Consider the following 24,228-nt stretch of genomic DNA (forward strand, 5'->3'; position numbering starts at 1 on the left):
GATCCCCATCTGCTCCCTGAGGGCTGCACTGCAGTAGTACACCAGCCTGTACTCGGCCATTCAAACAGCACTTTATAGTGCTGGCCCTGAAGCCTGAATGAATAGAGGAAAAAAAAAGTGAAACTTGCTCATAATCAAACATGTGAATCACATGATTTCAGTAATCAGCAATCAGAGGTGGCATCAGCAGCTTTTCTTAGACAGTATCTGATGGAAGATGATGGGAAAAGATCAGGAACCTCAGTTACTGATGGTAACACAGAATTTTAGTTTGATACCGCAAGTCTGTCTGCAAAAGTATATTTTGAAAGACAAAGTAGAATCAGTACCTTGGAATGGGTTGACCAATAGATAGTCAAGTTTGATCTTTGCGAGTGCCACAGAGTTTTCAAAAAAATGACCAGGAGGTACTTGTTATAGGAGGTATACAGCATATACCTCATATTTTCCAGTTCGCATGGGTGCATTTGATGTTTTCACCTTAAATGTCACTTATAATTAATTATTTGGAAGGGGGCTTGCTATTCGTCCATGTTTGATTCACACCATTTGAATTGTGAGGCTTTCATGAAATATATTTGATTCAAAATCAGCCCAACTCAATGTTAAAGCTGAAACGAATCACTTAGAAATTCTCCCTAACAATCAAATCATCATTATTAAAAAAGATTGAAGATTGTTATGAAAATACCACTCAAAGGTAAGATTTTTTTTTTTCAAATGATTTCGTCTCAAGACCTCTGCTAATCTTCTTCATCAAGGCTAAGTGGTTTGATTAGGTTTGATTGACACTGACTAAACAATCCTCAAACCATCCCCCGATGTGATTTAAAAATGAATGAACCCTTCCTTTGTCTTTGAGGCAGCAGAGCTCCGGTCAGTCCGAACCAGTGAGACGAGCTCAATCTGCAAAACTCAAAGACAGCAATCTCCCATGTAATCAGCAAAGCTGCTCTGGCAGGGAATTCTGTCACTCTGCTTTGTGAGCCAAAAAGCTCATTAAGAAAACAGATTTGCAGGATCGTCTTGAAACATGTTTTTCTTTGTCTCGTCATTCTGATGATTAAAAACAAAAAACCTGAACATTTCTTCTGAACAGAACCTGAAAAACTCCTCTGTCATGTTAACTATAAATGGTTAGGGGCATCATTAAGTCATCCTCCACATGACTCTGAAGTCATTTACATAATGCAATAACTCTGAACCCTAAAGTGCAATTACATTGCTCACACCACCATGCAGTAGGAAATGATTCCCCTAACTACAGTGTCAGAACGCATCAGCAGACATATCAGAGCAGGATCTGAATACGGCAGAGGCTACGGTGCTCTGTTAATTAGGTTACTAATACTTCCCACTGCACAATTACTTTGTCAAAGTGGCTCATCTTTCATTTTTGCTGGACATCCTCTTCACTTTTTTAAAGTTTGCTGGCTCAGCATCGACAGGTTATACAGGGGATGCAAACAGGGACTTCATCCTAAACATTTGTAGGAGAAAAGTTGAATTCACCGCCAAAATTAAAATTGGATGAAATGGCTTTGTTATAGTCGAGAAACAAAACAAGGCTTCTTCATTGCAGTCACCTTCCGCCCATCACCAATCACTGTTCCTCATTGCCTGATTCCCTCATGACTCCTTGTATTTGAATGTTCAATGTCTTGTGGTCATCGCTGTTGTCCTTGTGAATGCATATGTTTTCTCAAGTTTCATTTTGGTATACATCCAAAGTTAAAAAAAAAAAAAATCAACAGAAAATTAAGTCTACTAAATGACCTAAGGTGTTGGGGAAAGAGGCCTCAGAAAATTGAGCAGTGTGAGAAAAGGCCCAGTATGTTCTGGTCAGATTCAAGAGCTTTCTTTACTGATACTCTCCAGGAGCTGGAGTGGTGGGACTATTAACACAACCTGGACTCACAGTTCAGCTGCAGTGGGGTCAGGCAGAGCGACCGCCATGCCAGGACACCAGAGCTCCGAGGAGCCACGCCCCAGCAGAAACAGAGGCCGCCAAAAGTGCCCCTGCCCATGTAAACCAGGTGAAATAGCTAGCAACCCGGTGGCTCATGGTGAAGCAAACGGGCAGAGCTGCCTGGACCCACAATTCCCAAACCCCCATTTATACATCTGTGTCCACTGCCCTCACACACTCACATAGGGCAGAATTGGTAACATCTCAGGGCACCAGGGATTGGCAAAGGGCAAATAAATTGACGGTTTCACCCTCACATTACCACACTGCACCTCTGTTTATCATAGCCAGGTAGCGTTGGCATTTTAAACCTGAGATGTCATGGACCGAAGGCAGCTGAGTCAGACTCTAAAACACTTGCTTCAAATGTAATGGGAAATCTTTAATTGCTTGATGTTCCAATCCATCCAAACACATTTAACATTAATAAATACAAATGTTAATGGCTTTGGGGATCCACACACAGTGCTCTGCACATCAGTTCATGACCCCATTAGACTAAACTAGAAGGTAGATGGATGGAAAATATGATAAATATATGGAGGGAGGTTGAAGTTGTTGATGGAAAGCTGCTTGTGACTTTGAGTGTGGATTTGTACTTTGGAGTGGTTGCACCTCTTGGATCAGTGGTTGATTATATCATTTGAATATGTCTTCACAGATTTCCAATACGTTCTAAAGGATATCTAATTTTATTACAAAATACATGTTATGTATTATACTCATTTCTGTCTAAATTTGCAGAAAAGGCTTGGAAAGCCCCGATTCACCCACTGGACCGAGTTTCAATGTTTATGTGAAGTTGGCAGTGCTAACATCTTGGTGAGAATGTAATTTTGTGAAACAACTGAAGTACACACTGTGCAGAACTGGATTTGTTTGGACAGACTAAGCCAAAAAAGTGAGATTCTGTAGGAGTTTGCATAGGCAGGGGAGACGGAGTCTCTGGGAGCGGCTGTCTGAACTGTAACAGGCTGCGTCGGAGCCGCTGCTTCCTGGACATATGTAAATAGAGGCTTACCCTGCCAGATAGAGCAGGGCTTGGAGGTAATTGTTTTGAGATCCTCGGCTCTCCATTGAAGGGAAGCTGATGCATTTTAGGGGAAACCTTTGGGATTAAAGAAAACCGAAGCAGATTCTCAGGGTCACACAGACAGAATCAACCAGGCCTAAAGTGAAGAAAAGTCAGATCAAGGTGGCGCAGCGATCGTAGTGTGTGTGTGTGTGTGTGTGTGTGTGTGTGTGTGTGTGAGTGTGTGTGTGTGTGTGTGTGTGTGTGTGTGTGTGTGTGTGTGTGTGTGTGTGTGCACATGCAAGACTATCCCTTGGAGGGAGTGCATGAGGCCGGGGGTAATTGGTATTAGCAGTGAGAAAGCTTGCCTCATACAGCTGGGTTATCGCCTGCACTCGGAACAAATCTCCCCACTTTAATCAGCAGCCCATTAGCTAAGGCCAACTCCGCCAAGTCAGAACTCACCTGTGGGACGGACCCAGCCTGTTATATGAAACAGGAAAGTAATTTGGCCGAACATACAAATTCCGCTACTCCAGAGTACTGTACTACGGATGAAAGCATCGGGTGTGTGAAAGTTTGAAGCCGTTGCTACAAGCACAGGAGCCTTGTTAATGCTCACTTTATGGGAAACCACTCTGCTAGCCAGCGTAGCCGCTGGGCTGCAAGTGTTCATATTTGTGTATCGCTTGTGCTTGACAAAAAGACGTCCAATATAACCAAAAGTATGTGGTTGTGTGTTTTAGCTTTGCTTATTGTTGTAAATATCTCAAGCCCGTAGCTTGTAGTTTTGATTTCACCTTTCAAGTTATTAGGAGCCCCACAGCTTAAAGTCCAACATAAACAAACCTGCTAAAATGTTGAAACGTGAGTGTCTTTGTATTTGTATTTATTTGTTTCCGTCCACCCAGAAGTTATTGTGCCTGTTATAAAAACAAAAAAAAGAAAAGTGTTGATCCATTTTTACTGGAAGAAAAGCATAATTATGCGACATCCTTTTAAACCCCTGTAATATGAGGCAGCGCATTGTTTTAAAGTGAAAACGGAAAACTTTTGTTGCGTTTTGGTCTTCATGTTTACACACCAGTGGTCCTCAGCGCAGCTGGAAATGCAACTTTTTTAAAATGGCTCTCAAGACGGAACTTTTCAAAAATCCAACTGACCCACTGTGGAAACTTTTGGAAAACACTGCTCCTGGTCCTTGTTACTACAGCCGTAGTAACTAGTAGTTACTACTAGTAGTTGCCAATCCAAGATGGTCATCTGTCCACTAGAATGTGCGTGTTCTCCCATTGTTCATGTTTATAGTTTATTGTTCTCTGGGGCATGTGTGTGTGTGTGTGTGTGTGTGGCTTCATTAAGAAAAAAAAAACAACAGCACCAACTAGTAGCCCAAAATGCTACCTAGTACATTTTCAGTGTTTCTGTTGTTTCCGTGGAATCACACATGGTTTTCAAAATGGCGCTGTGTAAACGAGAATGTTTTTTGAAACAAAATGGAAAAACAGACTGGAAACGTTGTGTCAATGGGGCCTAAATACGGACTGAGCAGCAGACTTCTAAAACAGTCTATACACTGGTGATGTGGTGCACTGGCTATAGGAAATAAGAGAAAACCTCTGATACCTGTCTGGCTGTCCTTTCTCTACACTACGATAAATAATTACTTTTCCAATTATTTTTGGTGTTCAGTCCATGAAGTTAGAATGGTCTTCAGTTAACACTTTGTGAACACACCAATAGACTCACATTTTGTTTTCATGTTCTGTGAATGTCTTGTGTTGTTACTTAAAACTTAGAGTTTATTCTTACTTTGTCACCCGGAGAAAAAAGTACTTTCTCCCAAGGGCTCTCTGATGAAAGAAAGCCCAAGAGTTACCTCTGCTTCAGAGTTATCACCTTCAGAAATGATCAGTAAGCAGAACCTCAGATTAAACCTTACATCAATTCCATAGTTCAAGTAGAAAATACATCTCAGTCATAACTCTAGGGAAAAGACAGAGTAATCTCAGGAGGAGGTAGGTTTACCTAAGGAGAAGAGTTTGAGCAAAAATAGAAGCAAGAAATGAACATGAGCCTGTTGAAAAACTAAGACTTTTAAGCCGATAACTTCAAATTGGACAGTTTTAATTCCAGTCATGTTATATCCTGACACAAGAAAAGCTCATATCAGCTTGGTTTCTGCTCATTGAAGCTGTGAGAAACCGTTATGGTGGCCTAAGGGCTAATAATGTATCCAACATTCAGGCACAGCTACCACGTTGTATTTTGTTTTTATTTCTATTTTCTCTTCATTTAGTGGCAAAACTAATTTGCTTCTTCACATGACAGAGGCATTATTTACCTCCATGCTCTGTAGGAGATGTGTTGATGTGATGGTGCAGCTTGACCCCCAATACCAAACCCAAAACTAATGGCGGTATTCCATGACACAGTTCTATCACTACTCGCCTTGCCTCAGTCATTTTTCCAAAGCAATATTGCCACCTCCGTGTGGGCGGAGTCGTCACAGCGTTTCCCAGTCGAGCCAAAGTAATCACCCCCGGTAGAATCTGTATCGCCTGCTGCAGAGCGCACATCCTTCGGAAGAGTAGAGCTACAACTCTGTGTTGGATATCAGCTCAAATGATCAATATTACAAAATGTGGATTGTTAAAGTCTTGCTTTATTGTGAAATATGTGATTGACTGGCTGGTGTTTCCGTTAAACTGGTTCCCCAATTAACTGGTGACTGTTTTCTGCCACCAGCCGTAAGCAGCAGCTGATGATAAAATAAGACAAAAAAACGGTACAATACTTTAAACTTTAATGTAAATCCTGTTTAACTTTATTCACCAGGACAGCTAAGGATTTTGATGGGATTTTTAATATCTGCTGTGACATGGGACGCTTGAGGAAGCTGATCACTGGTTAACAGGTAAACTGGTTCATCCAAAACACCAGTAGTATCTGTGGACGGCCATCAGAGACCTTCCGATACTTGTAGCGGGTCGATCCATCTAGTTCCTGGATCATCTGGTCGTCACCAGATGAAGAAACGTCTGCTCCACGGGGTTGATGTCTGGGCTTCCATCTCTGTTCATGAGCGTTCTTGTTGCGATTGGGTTTTAAAAATGGCGGGGTTAACTCCCATGAACGAGTCATTCTCCTGACTCATCCTCACAATCATGGCCAATCAGTGGCCCGCTGTCTGCCGACGTCACATTTTCGGCTAACTCAGCTCGCTTGGAACCTCGGTTGAGTGCAGTTTTTGACTACTAACACATAATGGAGAATCCTATAAACCGAGGCGAGACCAGTACACGCTAGTAGAAAGGCCCGATAAGACGGTTCTGTTTGAGTTCTGCTAGAGTGAGGCGGTAGCTACATGGCTCTCATTTGTTTGTCCAGCACATCCCACAGATGGTCCTTTTTTTTTTTTTTTTTTAAATTGGAAGAAATTAGAGGGTTCACAGCATAGCGGTGCCCTACTTACTACTTTTCTACATTGTTGGTCCCCTGGATGGTCATGGCTGAACACAAAGAGCGAAGCACATCATCAGGATACAAAAAGACACCAAAATGCAAGTGCCTGAAATGTGGAATCCATATCTGATTGACATCAAAAAGCTAATGCTCCCTGAGGGTCCATACAGAATAGTAGTTAGTCGAATTGTCTGACTGATAGACCAGTCAGTTTGTGTTTCATCGTTTCAATAAAAAAGACCTTGGTGATTTTGTACCATAATAGACCATTGTTACCATCAGGAAATGTTTTAAAACAAACATTAACCAGGTTGAAGGAGGGAACTTTTGTAAGTGAAACATTAAGAGGAACCCTAAAGATTGCAGCAAGTGTCTCAAAGGTCTCAAATGGTGATATACAATATTTTTTAGCCTCTAAAATAAAAGTTCTTGTGGTGGAGGCTTAAACTATCGTATGACTTTGTGGCAGGGTGCATTAACTTGCTGAAACAGACTTCTGAAGTGCAAATTGTCTCAATGTAGGTGATGAATGTGAAAGTAACAACTGCATAGATGTCAGGACCAAAGACTCAAACCATCACACCTCCTCCCCTGACTGGCCTCCTCCTTCCCATAATGCATCCTCATGCCATGTGCCGCCCGGGTCAGCAGCGCAGACACATCAGACATCACATTATCTGAAGGATAGCACACATTGGCAACTGCAAATAATCAGGAACAAACTTGGATGTTGGATCAAATCACACACTACCTTCAATTCCCAAATAGATCAATAAACCTTGACCACTCATCTCATAATCAGTGGTGCACTGGTTTTCTTTCATTTTTAATGAACACCCACCACGGCAGACTGAGAACATCCCACAAGACCAGCAGTGGTGGAAATGTCTGAGGCATTTCTCTTGTGCTGATTTCCTGGCAAAGTTGCTCAAATCCTGAAACGTTTTTCTTCTTCTAAAACATCAACTTGAAGGACGAAATCTTCACTTTCAGCCTGATACGTACGTATATCCCACCCACAAGTGCCATGATGAAGATATAATCTGTTCTTCACTTCACCTGTCAGGAGTCATGATGTCAGAGGAAATCTTATAGCTCCCTCCAGACTGGAAATACTGTCGAGACAGCCTTGAGAGAATGGAGGGGATAAAGAACTGGCAAAAATACCAGATTATCTCAAACGTAAAGCAATCTAAAATGTTCTAAAATTATAAAAACATGAGATAATATTCTAAAAATATTTGAGTATGTCTGTTGATTTGCTTGCCTTTTATTGGCCTCAAAAAACAAGACACCAAATTTTCTTCCCTTTAAAATCCTTCACAATAATCTAAACCAGTTTGCCACTTCAGCTTCTATTCGGTTTTACAGCAGCAGGAACGATTGTTGAGTTTCACCTCTGGACGTAGACATAGTTTCTCCTGTGTTGATAAATCATTGAGATAATCGTGATGAATTGTCACAACAAATTAAAAAGAAAAAAGCTTGTTTGAAGCACTGGCTCCATCTTGTCCAGGTTAAACTGTAAACAAGTTCTCTGATACCGTGTGACTCATTGTCCCTGTTGACGTGACTAAACTCACGGAGCCCATTCACACAGCTGGTACACCCACCAGCCTCCCACTGCTTCTGAGTGAGCGGGAGAAGGTTCCGTCCAGCACGCAGGTAAGACATGATCATCTCAGGAGTAGTGGGCAGTTTTATTGGAATCAAAGGACTGCAGATACCACGTAAGCCAATTGGACAAATACTGTGGAGCAAAAGTTAAAGCTTTAGGGTGTTTTCTGGGTCAAATAGCCAGTCAGAGGCTGAGTCAATATGAATCAAACAAAATGGAAAGTGTCACTGCTGTATAGTCTGAAAGTTGGAGCAAACAAGCACTCTTGTGTTTGAAGGGACGCAGGTTTGACTCCTGACAGGTCACTACTGATTTGTCTGGAAATCATTTCCAGAATGTGATCAATAATAGTGTTTTAATCTGCTGCCACATTTAAATCAATTACTATACTGTTTGTGTAGCTGCAGTCATGTCCTGCAGCAGTACAGCAGTATTAACTATCAATCTTTTGACACTAATGCACAAACCTAATGATAAAGGTTCACTTTGAAGGTGCATTTTGTTTGACCACCAATGGGGGCAGCATACCTGATAGCTGCTGTGATCAAAGCCTGCTTTTCCTGCTGTGAGTCAACATGGCCAACCACAAATCCAAAACAACACTCATCTTTCAGTCTCTTATCACCTCTTTTTCCAAAGATGGCTCCATGGGGGCTGAAGACTATCTCAGCATGACACATCAGGAAACGCAGGTACATCATGGACACGTCCATCACAATAATCGTAAACATACACACAACAATATACACAATAATGAAACAGTAACTAGTTGTTGTCTAATAAGAACAAATTTTCATCCAGAGTGTCATGACTCCCAGTCCATATTCTCCTTGGTAGTTTTATTTTGACAGTCACCGTAACAACAATCCAACTTGATCGTCTGTCCACTAATATGTCTGCGTTTTCCCTTTGTTAATGTTTAGATCGGATTGTTCTCTGTTGCATGTGTGTGTGGTTTCATTACAAAAAAACAATCAACAGCAACCAACTAGTGGTCTTCCATAACACCTACATCGTTTTCAGTGTATCTGCCACTTTCATTGAAACGAAAATTGTTTTCAAAATGTTGCTGTGTACACGGAAGCTCTTGCTAAAGGAAAACACAAAAACGATGGCAGGAGCTTTACTTAGCTTAGTGTCTATTGTTGGATATGTACTGTAGCTGTGTCTGCAGGCAGAAATGGTGTTTGGTGCCTGAGCCCATACAGCAAACTTCAATACCCAAATCATGCAGACTTTATGTTGTTATAACAGTTTTCTTGTGTTGCTCTGATGAATGAAAGCAGATTTACAGTGGAGTAAACTTATCGGCCTCCAGTGAGAATGTCACACTGCGTAAAGTCATAAGTAGCTTTTCTGAAGGCGCACATTTTGGAACATTCTGCTGTCAACACCGGCTCTGCTGCTTCTTAAAAAACGAACCGCTTTTCAAATAAGCAGGAGGAAAAACAAGTTTAGCAAAAGCAAGTTTTAATTTTCTGCTTTCCCAGAAACATTTTGAAAGCCTGAGTGGACACCAGCAGCAGTAACAGGAGGGGGGGATCGATACATGATAGAGAACTTTAGTGGCCGCCTTTTCTCTCTCCGTTTTTATGACATAGTCTGTGCAGGTGTGTGTGTGTGTGTGTGTGTGAGTGTGTATACATCGTATGTAATAAAAGCGCCGTGACTGGGTTGCCTGAATGTGTCACAGACCACAGGGGGAGCTGCTCGGGGCTTGAAATATCGAGCTGCAGCGCAGGCGTGTAAGCAGCTTGCCTCCTGTTCCTGTAGTCATGACCCTTCTCGCAGCCCAAGGCAATTACAATGGATGAGAACCAGAAGCTCAGGAGCACAAAAAGCCTCCTGCAGAAACAACACAATAAAGAAACATTTCCAATTCCACCTCTACCCGCATGTATTGGAAACATATGAATGCATTCTCTTTGCAGTATGTGCTTATTCACCACAACAGTGGCGAGGAGGCTGCAAATACCCCCCCCCAAAAAAAAAGAACGTTTTTATTTCTGGCCTTGCTGAAGTGAGAAACACCAGTTTGACACAGATGAATAACAGAGGCAGTGGATGACAAGGCTTGTGTCGTAGCAGGAGCAGGCGAGCTGGAGCCAGAGGGCTGCAGGAGCACCGTGTCGCAGTGGAACAGTGGAAGGAACCACCTCGCTGCTTCCCGGCTCCACTCCCCGCTTTGATCACCGACTGGAGTGCCATTCATCGCCTACAGCGCTGCTGAAGGCTGCCGATAGTGTGTGTGTGTGTGTGTGTGTGTGTGTGTGTGTGTGTGTGTGTGTGTGTGTGTGTGTGTGTGTGTGTGTGTGTGTGTGTGTGTGTGTGTGTGTGTGTGTGTGTGTGTGTGTGTGTGTGTGAGCGAGAGTGCCACTTTTGAACAATGGTATTGTCTCTTCATTTTATTTCTTCCTTATTATCCTGAGTTCCAGACAGAAAGTGAGAGGAGAAAAGGAGCCCAGAGGAAGGACAAGGTGCGCACACACACACACACACACACACACACACACACACACACACACACACAGGAACATTTTAAAGTGTTATTTGAAAGGAAAACTGAGAATCAAATTTTACCATCAAGTCAATATTCAGATCCCTTGGCCAATGAGAACAAACATGAGAACCTTTTCACATTTCTATTTCTTTTTTGAGAAGATGTTGGCATTCGAAAATTCCTTTTTTGTTGACATCTGAGCTGTGGATCAGCCAGTGATAGGCTGGGCAGATTCAGACGTTATCTCAGAACAGACAGAGAACGTAATACTGACACCAGCATCAGGCCCGATACTGCACAGAGTACTCATACTCCAAAGTATTATGTAACGTCCAGTGCCGGCCACGTCAGCAGCAGGTATACAAGAGAGGAGGAGTGATGTCCGTTTGGTGCTTCTTTAATATAAGTAAAATATTAATAAGACAGACTGTAAATGATGTTCTGACAAAATATCAAGAGGAGGAGAAAGATAATTGGTGCATCAGCAGCAACTTCATCACCAGAGACATTTGGACCAGCAGAGTTAGAACGATGTCGCTCAGTAGTTTAACTGCTCAGTGGATCAGGAGGATTTTACACTGAGTCGTGCTACATGCTACATGCTACATGCTACATGCTAAAGAATTTCAGGGCTCACACACCTGCGATGCTACATGCTAAACATGATTAAAGCCTAACTGATTCATTAACAGCTCGGCCCGGTGGACCATAGTCTACAGTACTCATAGTACAGTGTGGAGCATCTATCTACACATGCAGACTCAGTCTGGAGCCTTCAAGGCTGTGGGAGGTGACGTAGCGTCGACACAGAGGCTGTGGGAAGGTTCACGGCAACGCATAGCTTTTACATATTGTTTGTGTATGGAGTATGAATGAGGGTTAAAGGCACTCGTATCGGTATTTGGTATCAACAAGTAGCTAAAAGTTAGTGCTTGTACTCGTCCCTTAAAAAAGTGGCATCGGTGTGTCCCTACTTTGAAGTGTTCTGTTAGAGTATATTTTTAAAAGTTACATTTTGGACAGTGAGTTTTTTTGAGAAAAATCTCACCAGCTGTTCTAACAGCAGTGTAACATCTTAAGATCTTCTCTGGTGAGGTTACAGGCGCCACCTTGTCACAGAAAACTTACAAAATCTACATCTGGAACGAGTATCCGTTACACTTCATCACCTGTGCTTCAGAGTTTGGACCTCGAGGCAACATGAGGCCCCACAGAGGTAGGTTAAGTAGAACCTGTGTCCTCTTGGTGGCTGTACAGTGGTGAAGGTTGTGAGTTTTGGCTTTTCTGTGTTTCTGAGTTTGAACGTTCTTCCCGTTTGTCTCTGGGCGCTTCGGATCCCTGCCACAGTCTGCAAACATGCATGCGAGTGTTGCTGTCTCTGTTTGTCCTCTAATGAACTGCCATTCTATCCAGGGTGCATCGGATAGGAGCTAATCCGGGTCGGTTCCAGCACAGGGTGGATGTCTCCTCGGTTAAATGTTGCTCTTCAAAATCTTTTCAATTAACAAGCTGAAGAGAACAAGAGAATCCTAAACAGTTTTGCTTTTTAGTTATTTCAGTGAAAACAGACAGGATTATCCTCAAAGCCACTCTGATCACAACTCTAGCCCGACGCTTCCTGTTTTTTTTTTATTTTTACAATACAGTGATTGATGGCAACTTTACAAACCTATTGACATTAAAGGAGTCATCACCTGGTATTCTCACATGTCCAGTCTCCCTTAAATTGCCTTTAAATCAATTCTTAAAATGTATTAGAGAAAAAAAAAAAATCAAACATCCACACCCCAGAGCAATGAAATACAGGGTCGATTGGAAATCACATTGGGTTCAAAGTTGATACTAGTCCTGTTAGTGGTTAGCAACCCGTGGCTAAATTAACAAAGGTGGGTTCACGATAGTAACCTCCTTTGTTGGCGGCAACCCTCGAGCACAATCAAAACCTCACATGTTTGGCTGCAGTCTTTGTGGACGACTCTGGTTTGAGCAAAGAGCCCAAATAAAAACAAACTCAGCCACTTTCAAACTTCAGATTTTCAGGCAAGTTTCAACTGAGGTCCAGCACCAATATACATGTTTTAACAAGGAATCATGGGGTTTCCGGGTGATGACTCCTTTAACATTGCGGGGGGTTCGGGCCAGATCCCACCCCGTGCTTCAACCCTGCGTGAGTTTTCAAAATTAGCGTGTTTCCATCTCTCCATTTTAATTTCTTATCCCACAGCCTGCTAACAAATTAGTGAATTCAGCCTGAAGCCTGCAGGTGACCTGCTAATGATGCAGCTTGAAGCTCTGACTCCTCCAAGATCCTCGTTGAACTCGGTCCTGAAATGAACTGCAGTAAACTTCCCCAAATACCCGCTGAAGTTGAAATCTCCACAGAAAGCACAGACCTGACACAACAAAGTGGAGTTATTTTAGCCCGGAGCTGGAAAGAAAAATCTGAAGTTCCTTGATGGGACATTTGAATCACAGCTCATTAGTATGGGAGCATGTTTGCCGCTGCGTTTCTGGGTAAACAAACGCAGCGCTGACATTTCCAGAAGAAAGGCCGAGGTTATAATGATAATTCACAGTGGATAAATACGGCGTACAGCCTGAACATGACGAGCCGGGCGTACGTCGCTCTGTCAGTGGCTCTGACCGTTCCAGCAGAGTTCAGTCGAGACCAGCACAGGCCCACCCTCAGCTGAGAAGCCATGGTGGGAGTCTGCAGCACAGTGAGGAAGGCCCAGTGGGGTGCGGGCCAGATCTTCCACATCTGAAGCCGCTGGTTCACCGGGGTGCTCCTCCAACCCTCCACCCTCCCTCCCACCTCCACCACAGCAGCAGAGGAGCTACTGCGCCACTGCAACACTGTTTCTACAACTTTCTGCGTTTCGTTGATCAGCAAAATGATCAGAGAGCACTTTTAAACACACTTCTCCCTGAAAAAATACTCACTCACACGTGTTTTTTTGTTTAGTTATTATCAGTTCATGTCAGAAGGTTTATGAAACTTAGGACTCTTGTTTACACTGCAACGATTTCAAGTGAAACCACAAAACTTCCATTGCCTTTTGGGATCTATTTACAAGACAATGGTGCTCAGAGCCACTGGAAATACATTTTTTTGGAAAATGAGTCTCAAGGTGGAACTTTTTGAAAATGTTGTAATGTTTAAATCGTATCCCTGCTGCATTGCGTGTGTGTGTGTTTTCATTACAAAAACAACCAACAGCACCTGCTATTGACCCAACATGCTAACCACATGGTTTTCAGCATTTCTGCCGTTTCCAAGGAAACAAACCACATTTTCAAAACATTGCTGTTTGAATGTGAAACCTTTTAAGAAACCAAAAACACAAAAACAATGCAAGTTCCCGTGAAACGTTGTCATGTAAATGGTGCTTGAAATGTGGCTTTGATAAACTTTGAAAAAATCTGAACGTTTCCTCCGGAGTGTCTTGACTCCCAGTCCATATTCTCCTGGACTTGGTTGTTTTATTTTGATAGTCACTGTAACAATCCAACTTGGTCGTCTGTCCGCTAGAATGTCCGTGTTCTCCCTTTGTTAATGTTTAGAGTGGATTGTTCTCTGTTGCATGTGTGTGTGGTTTCATTACAAAAACAAACAACAGCCCCAACTAATGACTCATCATGCTAACTAAATCGTTTCAGTGTAAGCGGACATTGTTGTCGAAACATTGCTGTGTATGTTTGAAACCTTGTTAAAACAAAAACGCAAAAATAATACATTTTCACTTCAAACATAGTTGTGTAAACGAGTCGAGCGTTTCAGTGTTGAAAGCTAATGCAGCGAACAGGCTAATGGCCTTGGTTCATTATCAGCTGTCATCACCCCGAGCGTCTCAACACCCCGAACAAAGCAGAATAGATGTCCAAACCACCGCTCAAGAGCAAACTGCTGCCTGTGATCCACATCATATCAGCTTGTAGCAAACTCTGTAATTATCATGACATCTGGTCCACAATTGAAAGTTGGACTTGACTACATTTCATCTGAGTTTTAATCCTTTTGCAGGCCTTTTTTTTTAAGACTGTTGTGAAAAAAATCAAAATGTTGTGGTGAAATTCAATTAAATTCAACTTTGTTTAAATATCACCACATACGTATATATATAGCGTAATTTCAAGGCAATTTTGCAATTCCACATGAGCAAGCATAAGGGACCGTAGAAGGAAAAACTCTTTTTTAATAGGAAGAAACCTGCAGAACCAGGCTTGGAAGACAAACCTGCAGAACCAGGCGCTGAAGTGGTCAAATTGTGAGAACAAGTGAAAGTTTCGATTGATAGTTTTGATTTCTCTCTTTTTTCACAGTAATTGAGTATTGTTTTGGAAAATTTGTAATTAACATTCAGAATCAATGAAATTCTTTGACTAAAGAACAAAAACACTGAAATTTGTCCTTGTTAGGAATTAGTGAAGGTTTTTGTATTATTATTCTACTTCCGTTGAGAGGTCAATTTATTTAGTTTGTTATATATACTGTATATATATATATATATATATATATATATATATATATATATATATATATATATATATATATATATATATAATATTTTTCGGCGGGAAGTAAATTTATCTCTATATCCCCTTGTTGGTTTTCTTGAGGGATTATTTCAGTATTTGTTGATAGTTATTATTTTTGTAGGATTCGTTAAAGCCCGCCTCTCCGCCTATAAATAGGCGGTGTCTAAAGGGTTGGGGGCTCCTCCTCTCTCTCTCGATCACTCCCATTCGAACACGCAGCCAGGCGGCTGCCCTCTTCGGCTCGTCCGCCTTCGTTGTATGTGGGGGTTAGCGCAGATCCTTTTTCCCTGGTGGGATCGGTGGTCCTGTTTTCGTTTTGGTTTATCCTTCAAAAGTAGATTGGGGTTTTCGTTTGTTAGATTGGGTGTTGGTACCGGCTGATACGGCCCTGTACAGGGTTGGCCCAGTACCGCACCTGTTTGTTTGTTTTTGCCAGCCCACCAGGTACTTGTTCTTTTGATATTTTGTTAGTTTAGGACACGGGGTTGTTATGGGGGTTTTGTCGGGTTCTAGTTTTTACATAACCCGCTTGCTTTTCAGGTTCAACACTTTTTTTTGAATTAAAAACCAACAAGCGTATTAAAAGAAATTTAAATAAAAATGGTAAAAATCCAACCGTTTCCCTGTGTCCTTCAAGGTATGTTCCGTCCCTCCTCGGGGTGTAACAGTCCTTTATATCACCTCAAAATGACAAACATTAGATTACAAGAATACAAATGTGTAATAAAATAGGCTTTACTGAGGCTAACACAGCTTCTAAAGTTTCATATTACAGTACTTTTGAAACATGTAAAAAAACTACAACTCTATCTTGTGTCGTATTTGTGACGTTTCAATTACAATGTAGTATAATAAACATGTCTGTCCCTGTTGGCTGATGTGTTGTTGATGTTGATGTTTACTCGCCTTCCTCCCGTTTCAGATGTTGTTTCGTCCTACCTTCAATTCTTTTCTTCATCTCCTCAAATGATATAAGCATTTTTCCCCTCCCCACTAAATTTTCTGCACTTCAGGTGTATTTTCATCGATTCACGTTGGTTACAACCTCGTTTCTAACAAGGTCAGGCCTTTTGACCGTTTTATCTTGTTCTTTTCTTTTAGCTTCACTCTTTGATCCAACTTTGCCTGCTCAATGACAATTAAATGTGACTCGGATGTGCCAAACATGTCGCTGTTTTTTTTTTTTTAACCAAACTCACTCGTGTTCATGTCAGAATCTAATCAATCACTGTGGCGGTGTCCTGCAGCCATACTGAGTATACCTGCAGTTCATGTATGTAGTGGAGAGGGTGGTGCTGGTGGAGCCTCTAAAGAAAACCTGTTTGATAGGCGAGAAATGAAAGAGCTCATTCAGCCGGGCTGATCTCTTTTGAAGTGGACAGAATGGAGCACGTCACGTATTATGGTTTCCAAATGGCTTTCACAGAGGCTATTTTCTCCAACTCAACATCGTTGGACATACAGAGAAAACTGAACAATCTGAAAGTAAGCAATTTTCTTCTGAGAGTTTATAGCAACCCTGAAATGCATTTCATAGTGCAGCACATCCTGGAAATAACTGCATGGGCTTTTGATTTACTGAGACCTTGTATAAGAGCGCTGAATTGCATGTTCATGCAAATACATTGCACTTTCAGGTTGTGTGTGTATTGTCGGTGATCAACTAAGAATAATACCATCAGGCGCAAAGCGGACTATTCAGCAGAAGGATTTTACTTCACCGTGGAGTGATTGGATGGAGCGCTGCGTCTCGACATACACAAGTTAAACGTGTTGGGGGAGGAGGTTAACAGACATATCAGAGCGCTACAGCAAATAAGATAATATGGAAATAAAAAGAGAAAAAAAGATAGAAAAAGCACAATGAAATTTGATCTGCCACAAAGAAGAGTCTTGGAAAAGATTCTCAAAATAAATCGGGACACAAAAAATATCTAAAAGTGGAGGGGAGCCAGCCGAGGACGTTTATCTCATCAGAGAAACAGAAACGTCACTGCTAAAGAAGCAGTTGGCACCTTGGTGGAACACACATGAAAAATAAATGCATTTACAAATCCTGGAAGTGGACTAGAGTCCAGGTGTGTGTGTGTGTGTGTGTGTGTGTGCCTGCAGGATGTCAGGTTTACACCAGTCTTCATATGCGTGAATCTGTGGACTTGATATCTCATGTCTGCCTGAAAAAGTCCTGACAGAGCTGCTTGCACTCACACAAAAGAGAAAGTGAGGCGAGAAGCTGCCTGTGGTTCAAAAACCTGCACTCTACAGCAACATTATTAACTTCTAATTACACAATTATATTGTTAAAGTAATTATGAATTACCACTGCTGGCTGTTTGTTGTGAAGTCGGTGTGTATTAGTTCGACACTTCCTGTGTGACACTTCAACCCAAACTGGTAATTAAATTAACAATGGATGCTTTTGCTTTATTTTTGGGCCTAAATATCGCGACTGTGTGGAGAGAGAGAGAGAGAGAGAGAGAGAGAGAGAGAGAGAGAGAGATAGAGAGAGAGAGAGAGAGAGAGATTGAAATGAGTTCAGGCTCCATGCCAGCAGATTTAGAAATAACTGCTCAGACAAGATATGGTAAGACATACAATGTCACATTACGGCGGCGAGACGCAGGATAAGCAACTCTTAGACGGCGGTATTAGTGACAGAGGGACCGGAGCAAAACGCCATGTCCTCAGGTACGCTGTTGCTTTGTTGCTCATTAAACCTGCATTGTTTGAAGTGTTTAGCTGCCGAGCTTGTTGACACAGGGAAGTTCAGGAGCAGCTCAGGAGCTGCAAGCCGACGCCGGCGCAGTAATGAGCCTGAAGAAAATGTAAAGCAGGGGGAGATGAAACAGACTGTGTGATCCATCAGCTGCTCTACCTCGTGGATTTCTAACAGCTCCTCTGAGGCGCCGTGAAAAAAGAGCTGATTGACGAGTGGAGCGGGCCGGACGGGGGCGGGGAGAGGAGACGGAGTATCAGGTGGGGAGAGCTCAGGGAATTTAACAAAAGCCCACGTCTGAGATATTCAATTTAGCACTGATCAACAGTTGCCTTTTTCAGACTCGGATTGACTTATCCTGTATGGCAATGCCATTATGTTGGGGATTATTACATGCTCTTCAGGAGATTTGGTTTATTCATCTTGCCTATTGTTGACGATGACTGGAGCACTCCCCTGAGAGCAGCCCAGTGAATTGATTCCTGACAATCCATGATTCACCTCCTCCAGTCCCCCTCTTTTCTCTGACACTCCTGCAAATCAAGTTAAAGGCACAGTCTGACAGCTTCTCACGTTGCAATCCATATAAACAACCGTTATTTCTCCAGAAAGCTCTTTTTGTCTTGTGAGTCGCGGCATCGCCGTTGAGACGAGTGGCGGTTTGGGAGCGCGGCGTGATGCACGGAGGCAGAGGATGAGCCAGGAGAGGCAGGTAACTTTCTCTAAAGCCAGATTAGTGGAGGACTTTGAGCGCCCGGCATCCCGGGAGACGGCGCGATGTGTCTGAGCAGAGCGATCCACCTCTCAACACCTGACTGTCACACACCGGATGAGCTAGACGTACAATTCCTCTGCCATTATGCTGATGGACTGCTAGGAATCGTTTTGGTTTTACAGTCCATCTGTGAGTTGGATAAAACACAACATGTTAGGGACATGAGTTGATTAAATTGGATTGAGTTAGCTTAGCTTAGAATACACGTACAAAGAACCAGGGTTTAAATCCCTCCCAATAGTTTATCTGTCCTTTCCTAGTTTTTTTTTTCCTCTGTCCCCTAAACCCAACCGGAACAGCAGGGTCTCTCTCTCTCTCTCTCTCTCTCTCTCTCTCTCTCTCTCTCTCTCTCTCTCTCTGGACACTTCATTATGTACACTTGTACACAGTAATGTGATCCAGTACAACAGCTCTGCCACTATATTTACCCTGACAGAAGCTTTGGCGCGTTTCTAATCTAACTGTATTTTCCATTTGTTAGTTTACAGATTGCCGTGTTGCTGAAGCAGAGCTGCTATACTGGATTACATCTGGTTGTACAGGTGTACCTAATGAAGACGTCTGTGAGTTACTGGTTGTGTGCAGCCTGTAACTCACATTGCCAATTCAATGCTGTCGAGCTATTGTTTTCTGACTAATTTTAACTTTTCTTTTTCTGGACATTAGTTGCTTGGATTTCGACTCTCCTCACTTTGATGACATTGCTGGGAAAATTCCATTCATAGGTCGGTTATGGCACAAACCCTCCCAGCTGTACGTCTGTTTGGTGTAACTCAAACTCATCATCAGTTTCATCACCAAATGGCTCAATGGAGGCAGAAAACAGAAGGATCATACCTCTGCATGGCACTGATGTCATTGATGATTTCTGAATGGTTCTGATGAATAGATGCCGCCTCGACAAACTGAACTTCACAGTTTGGATCTTGAAGAACATCGAAGGAATGTTTGGTATTACTTCAACAATAGTTCTATGAAGTTTCTTATGCTTTTAGGTTGATCGAATGTACTTTTCTTCTCTTCTTTTCAGGCAGGTATGTTAAACAAACCTTGACATGTTCAAACCTCCGAGCATGAGTCAGATCAAACATGAAATGCAACCAAAAGGCTTTTCCGGGTGAGTTGGTAATCAAAGCAAACGTGAAAGATGTATGCCTGCAAATAATCTATACAATAAAAACATTTAACACACAGTCGGTTAAAAGGTCCATTCATGAAGTACATAAACTGAGTAATAAATATACTACAGCACTTTGTTTCAAGTGAGTTTTCAAGTGAGTTCGATGCATTTTGAGTGTTGCCAGGCCAGACTAATGCCATGTTTTCAAGTGAAAACAGAAAACTTTTGTCGTATTTATGGTGGTCCGTTTACATGACAGAGTCACTGAAAATGCAACTTTTCGACATTGCTGCTTCTGCGAGTTTTAAAACGTGTAAATGCAAAATCTTCCCATAAAATCATAAAAAAACAAAACAGCAATGCACTTTCACTTGAAACGTTGTAGTGTAAAGAGGGTCTAAGGCCTCGTTCACACTGGGATCAGGGAAATGTGACCCAATTCTGATGTTCTGCTCACAGTAACCCACACCCGACCTGTTTTGTGGAAGTGTGAAAGCTCCAATTCTAATTCTTTCACACCAGCTCAGGCCTCATTCATATGTGGAACCAATATGGATATTTTTCTACATGTGACTGCTTTTAACTTTGTTTATTTTGCGCATTTATGTGTTAATGGCGTGCTCATTATTACACATATAATAGTTTTACAGTTTTATCATAATTTCCACACAGGCTGAGATTTGGGCTGGTTGTTATTGAGGTGTGTGGGTTTTACCTTGTTTGGGCTGGAAACAGTGAGTCGCATCTGGCAACCCTGGTGCCATGCGTACATAGCATGTTCGGCGTGACTTCACGTTGCCTTCCGTGCCTGTAAACATCTGATCCGATCACGTTCACACGGCAGGTCGCGTTGAAATGATCACGCAAAAAAAAAACGGATCCCAGCAAAAAATCGGAATTGAGCATCAAGACCTGCGGTGTGAACGGAACCTAAGTGTCTGCTTTTATGGAAAATAAATTACGATCACACAAACTCAGTGCTCAGTGACACAGACCACAAGCCAATAATGAAAAAAATATCAAACGTCAACTATCAATGCTAAAGTTTTCGTTTTATCAACGTCTTTGTTGATTTTAATGTATTTTGATTTGTAAATATAAAACATATCAATGCTAACATGCATCCATGTATCACGATGTAGTTTGAGTTAGCAGGATTATATATCTGTGAACCAGAAGTTGAAACAAAGGCAGGCTAACGAGCAAAGGAAGAAATGGTTTAATAATATAACGTTAATGTTTAGAAAAGACTGCCAGACATATCAGTGGTATACTAATTCAAGCTGAGCATGGGCTGAACTTTCAGAATGAGCTAAAAGTCATGACGGCTGTTTTTCGTTTCTCATATATCTCTTAGCAGGAAACCAGATTAGCACGTTGCCTTGCATCTTTCAAAATAAAAATGTTCTTCTTCAGAAACACTCACGTATGCGCCAGGCAAATGCTTTCTAAGATCACAGTGTTGAAGAACAAATCCAGCTGAGATATTAATCCAGACTGTAAATATGTGTGAGAAACACACTTCGCCTCGGAGCAGATGCATCTAATCAATCACAAATTGAATTTGCGACGCTACTGATTCTTATTTAACGGCGTGGGGGCACCGCGGCTGTGTCACACCACATTCTGATGGATAAATGGCGTTCGGAATGGGCCCCCCTCCAGTCAACGGCTCTATGTTTCTGACATGACCATTCCACGTCACACTGCTTGAAAAATGAGCTCCGCGGAGGCATGCGGTCCTGCTATGAGATTGCACTTCATAAAGGGGAACAGCACACAGGGGTGAAATTCCACTGTAGGGTTATGGATTTTCCAGTACATCACTGATAGATTGCACTAATATAACCTCAATAAAGAGTTTGAGAACAACTTTATGGATGTTTTCCCTCTTTTGTCATCTCATTTTTCTCCTCTTTGATGGGTGCTCCACTTGATTCCTCTGTTTTCTCGCCTTTGTCTGGCTGTCATTCACCGGGTTCAGAGTAACACACTTCTCAGCACATTAGTCATGGGATGTGAACCGAGGAGTGTTTCATCCAAAGTTTCGCAACTAGAACCTCAAGCAGCTCATTTTGTTTGTTTTCGCTTCAAGCGGCAGCAGCGAGATGTTTTGGAGCCTGTGATGTGTACATTGCACATAAATTCCTAAACAGCACGACTTGGCACCGAGCGGAGAGAGGCTTCTTCATGGCTCCCTGCTCCAATCGTCACTGCGAGCTATGTCTACAGCTCGGGATCAGCCTCACTTCGCTGTAATTGCAACAAATAATAGCGAGCTGCTACGTCTGTAGAAAATGGAATTAAATTAAATTGCTTCCAGATGCATTTTATGCCACAATCACTATGCCATGACCTTAAAATAAGCATCTGTTCTAATGTAGCATCAACATTACAGTGGAGTTTTATGATGTTTAGCTTTATTACACAAGATACTGAAGTGCCAGTCTGTGCTTGAAGAATACCATGTGGGATGAATATGTATGCATTTGTCTCACAATAGAGACGTACATCCACATTTGGTAACTCCTCATTGGGTGACTTTGGGCTTTTCCAATAAAGCTCTCCTTTATGGGTTTTGAAAAACAATGTCTTTGAAAGCACAATAATACTTGATCAAAAGTGCTGAGTAAACATAACATTGCATGTCGACACACACACACGCAGATGACACACTCGTTTATAAATGGGGCAGACTGAGAATCACGTCTGACAGACGAAATGACCTGGATTTGCCTTCATGAATAGAAATTATTAGGTGTATGCTCCAGATTAAAAGCATCCAGGAGGTGTAAATCAGCTCAGACGCTGATGTTATTCAGACGTTTCCTCAACTGGCTCCCCACGACTCTCATCTGTTAAACTTGTTATCAGACATTTTTGTTTGTTGTGGCCTTTGACCAATGTTTTCTTCCTTCCTTCCCCCATATGTTTGACTTAGTAAGAGATCACGTGAATATTGATCTTGTATAACCTGGTTTAATGCAAAGAAAAACTGCACTTGAAACCTCTTTGCTCCTGATCTCACTCATGCTCGTATTCTTTGTCGTTCTCCCACATAAATGCGTTCAGATTTTAGTGAATCAGGACCAGTCACTTCTTTTTTTTTCCAAAGTTTATCAAAGTCACATTTCAGGCACCATTTACATGACAACGTTTCAGGGAAATGTGCAATGTTTTGAAAATTAGGTCAGGCAGAAATGCTGAAAACCATGTAGTCAGCATGTTGGGTCAATAGCAGGTGCTGTTGGTTGTTTTTGTCATGAAAACACACACACACGCAGCAGGGATACGATATAAATATTAACAATGGGAGAGCACAGACATTCTAGTGGACAGACGAACAAGTTGGATTGTCATTATGGTGACTGTCAAAATAAAACTACCAAGTCCAGGAGACTATGGACTGGGAGTCATGACAGTCTGGAGGAAATATTGTTGTGATTGTCCATCTACTGAGCATGTGCACAACTACTAGTTACTACGACTGTGGTGACCAGGACCAGGACCAGGGTTCCAGAAAAGTAGAATTTTCCTGATTTACACCGAGTTGGAGAGTTTTCAAAAAGTTTCAATGTTAGGACTCATTTATAAAAAAAAGACATTCAAAACACAATGAAAATTTTGCATTTTTCACTTGGAAACGTCATTTAAACGGGACTTCAGACCGAAAGTGCATTCTCATTCATCACTAATGACTCTCTCTCCCCTGTTCGAAATCTAGAGCGAAACAGAAATGTTAGTATCAAGTCTCTGAAAATCTTTGACATTCTTTTGATTTTGAGGATTGATTTTAGACATCACTCCTCAAAAACTTGATCTTCAGTGAGATCAGGAAACGATTTACATATTTATACGACTATTCAGCGGCCGGGCGACGGCTCTGCAGATACAGACATCAGGCCAATAAAAGGCATAAGGATAATAAAATGTTTTATGATGAAATAAAGGTGGTCACTTAGAACAACTTCATTATAATTTCAGAATGTTTTTCCTCTTTTGGTGTTGGACCAATAACAAACTGCACAGAGCCTCCAGATTCAATGTAGAGTTCAAGCGTTTACACTCATCGTATTGCTCAATTGTAAAATTAATTATGTGGATCGCAAACTTACATTTAATTGAGATTTTCATACATTTTAGTTCTTTGTTATCACCTGACTGTTTGAGTGTTTTCAGCTTTTTCATTGCCTGAGCTAAAGGAACTTCTCTGCAGACTTTTGTCATGGTTTTGCAGTTTTGCTGCAGCTTCTGCTCTCTGGCACGCAGGTGGAAGCGATCGTCGTCCTGGAGGCGCTTTAAATCGACGCAGGGAGTTTTGAGAGTTGTTGAAAACCAAAAGTATTTCCAACAGTAGAAGCCATTTTATTACAACTCGATATGGAACCTCTGAGATAGGTACTGTTCATTTTAACCTTGTTTGATATTTTCTCGAACAATTTGACCAATTATTTGATTCTTCTAGATCATAGTGAGTACTGTCTGATCCACAGAGGCTGCATCCTATAGTGTGA

The sequence above is a fragment of the Lipophrys pholis genome, assembly GCF_963383615.2.
Source record: "Lipophrys pholis genome assembly, chromosome: 2".
Taxonomy (NCBI): Eukaryota; Metazoa; Chordata; class Actinopteri; order Blenniiformes; family Blenniidae; genus Lipophrys; species Lipophrys pholis.